The 2602-nt window shown below is 41.8% G+C and overlaps 1 pseudogene; it reads left to right on the top strand.

The window, feature by feature from the left end:
- The window catches only part of LOC101591318, a 2961-nt pseudogene extending 1298 nt beyond the window's left edge, over nucleotides 1-1663 (top strand).
- Nucleotides 1664-2602: the final 939 nt, after the last annotated feature.

The following is a 2602-nucleotide window of genomic DNA, read 5'->3' as shown; positions in this document are numbered from 1 at the left end:
TGAAGGCATTAAAAATGCATTGGCTTCAAAAATGCTCTACAAATTCATTCCAGAAAGAAGTATGACATTTACTGATAGTGTTGAATGCTGTCTGAAAAAGGGGAAGAGTGGGTAGCTGCATGCAACCGCTGTGCTGGCCTCTATGCTTCATATTCAGCTGAGGCCTGGCATTGAAAGTGAAGAGATTTTAAAGACTTGGGCCCATCCTAAGGAAAATAATATGTGATGGAACAGCTAGTGTCCAGGTGAGGCAAATGTGTGCCACTTTCTTTGGTGTTTGCTCTTTTATTGCCACAGATGACATTACTGGACTGTATTCAACTCTGGACTATTTGGAAAACATCTTCATCAAGTTCTGTGTCAAAGACAAAGATGCCAATGGTATTTGCAGCATGCCCTCCACAGTGCTGTACATCAGCTCACTTCTCTTGTGGAGATTGTTACTTACTACCTGCCCCATCAGTGAAGTGAAGAATAGACTGGAGATGCATTCCCATAAACTGCCAAGCCTGCTTTCTTGTGATAATTTAAACATGAGAATGTCTGCTGATGCAGGATAGATGTACAGCCACTTTCTGTTGGTTCAGTGAGAAGAAAGATTTGTACTAGTGATGTTTAGACAAGATATCATGTGTGCATCTTCCAGTATGATTGGCTACTGTGAAGACAAACATATGCAATGTACTAATTATTGTGACTGTCCTGCTGACCTGTTTTGAAACTCTCTCATTGCTATTTCTTTATCAATAAAATTAATTAAAAAACAAAGAATGTCTGCTGGTGAATCTTTGACGCTTCTGGTTGAATTGGCCAGAGAGATGGAGAGTGATCTCTTTTATGAAGACAGAATCTTTGACCCAGATGCTGAGGGCTTTGGCTACAGATGGAAATGAACACCAGGCCAAAGTGAACAAGAGAAAGAAGCGCTCCATGTTCAGAGACGTCCTACAGGCGGTCGAGGAATGGGATTTTCCAATAGAAACTGTTAAATTTGGTCCTGAATACATGCACATCGATACCTGGATCAAGAAACACACTTATGACACCTTTAAAGAGATCCTTGGATCAGGGATGAGTACCACTTGTAGTCAAATGAATTCCTGCGCAATGTGTTTGAACGTGGATGCCTGGTGATGCCTGATGCTGCAATGCTTAAAATAATGAAGATTTCTCATTTTGAAAGGCATTTATATAACTCTGCAGCTTTCAAAACAAGGACAAAAGCTCGAAGCAAGTGCCAGGATAAGAGAGCAGATGTTGACAGAGTCGAGGAGGCCTGGGTATGATGGGGGGAGGGAGGGCTCTTGTTTGCCCTCTGCTGGCAGCATTTGTGGTGGCTGGCAGTGGGCTTTAGGCCATGACCTTGTAGAAGCTTGTGCTGTGGCAGAAGAAGGTGCTGAGCTCTGAAGAGATGGATCTGTATGCCCTGGCACAGGCAGCGTGCGTCGCCATCCACCCTGACATGTTCAAGATCCCGGTGGACCTGCTGAATCTGAATGTGGCTCCCCTCGCAGTCTTCCAGATGCTCAAGTCTGTGTTCACTGGGCAGAAGTTGGCAAGTAATCCCCAGGAACCTGCAGCTGTGTCTCTGCCCTTGTTCAACATACCCAAGAATCAAGGGATAAACAGAGGAACCCAGATCTTGGTGGTTTACCCACACTGAGAGAACACAGCAGCTGAGAAGGATCGAGCCCAGTTGTTACCGGGCTGCCCTAGAGGGGAGGTCCTGGGAAGAGTACCTCTCACAGCAGCACATAGTGTGGGAGCTGAGATTGCTTTTCCCAGCTTCTGGGTGCCATCAATCTCTCAACAGAAGCTGCATGTTGTTTCCTTCTGCTAAATGTTTCCAAAATGCTGATGGTCTGGATCAGACATTCTCTATCAGTTTTAAGATGTATTAAGCACAAACATTGCTGGGCATTGAGGCATGTTCTTGTTGTTCCAATTGCTCAGGAAGCTAAGGTAAGACTGCAAATTTGAGGGCAGCATGGGCAGTGGAACAAGACCCTGTTTCAGAAAATAAGAAGAGATAGGGAATTAAGTAGCTAACTACTAGGGCTTAGCATGTGGGAGGCCTTGGGTTCAACTGCACTACTGTAAAGAAGGAAAAGCATAAAGACTTTCATGAGTCCTGTAAAACAGAAACAAAAACAAAAGCAAAAGAAAAAAAGAGAGCAGATGTGGGAGAATTCTTCTAGATTTTTAGCACTTGATGACATTTTTCTAATTTCTTTTCCTATTTTTAATGTATATAAGCCTTAGAGACAATTTTTATCTTGGATCATATTATCTCATTTTGTAGAGGGAGTGGATTATATATTCCTTCTAACTTAATGTGCAGTATTGTAAATGATGAGTTCTGATTTATTGAATACTCTCTAAATATAATCCATAAACATGAATAAAGAATAATGTTTGGTCATGTTCTGTTTAAGAAATGAGGAAAAAGAACGCATTTCACCTGATTTCATGTTGAGAAGGGTTTAATTTCTTATATTGTGCTTGTCAAAATATTGGCAAATTTAAGGATATACATACAAGATCATTAACTTAATATCTTAGAGTTTTGATACAGGTGTGAGAAGCTAGCTCCTTGGGAAAA

Source organism: Octodon degus, unplaced genomic scaffold (assembly GCF_000260255.1).
Source record: "Octodon degus isolate 3935 unplaced genomic scaffold, OctDeg1.0 scaffold00010, whole genome shotgun sequence".
Lineage (NCBI taxonomy): Eukaryota > Metazoa > Chordata > Mammalia > Rodentia > Octodontidae > Octodon > Octodon degus.
Note: the sequence above shows the minus strand (reverse complement) of the source record. Positions and strands in the feature narration are given on the sequence as shown.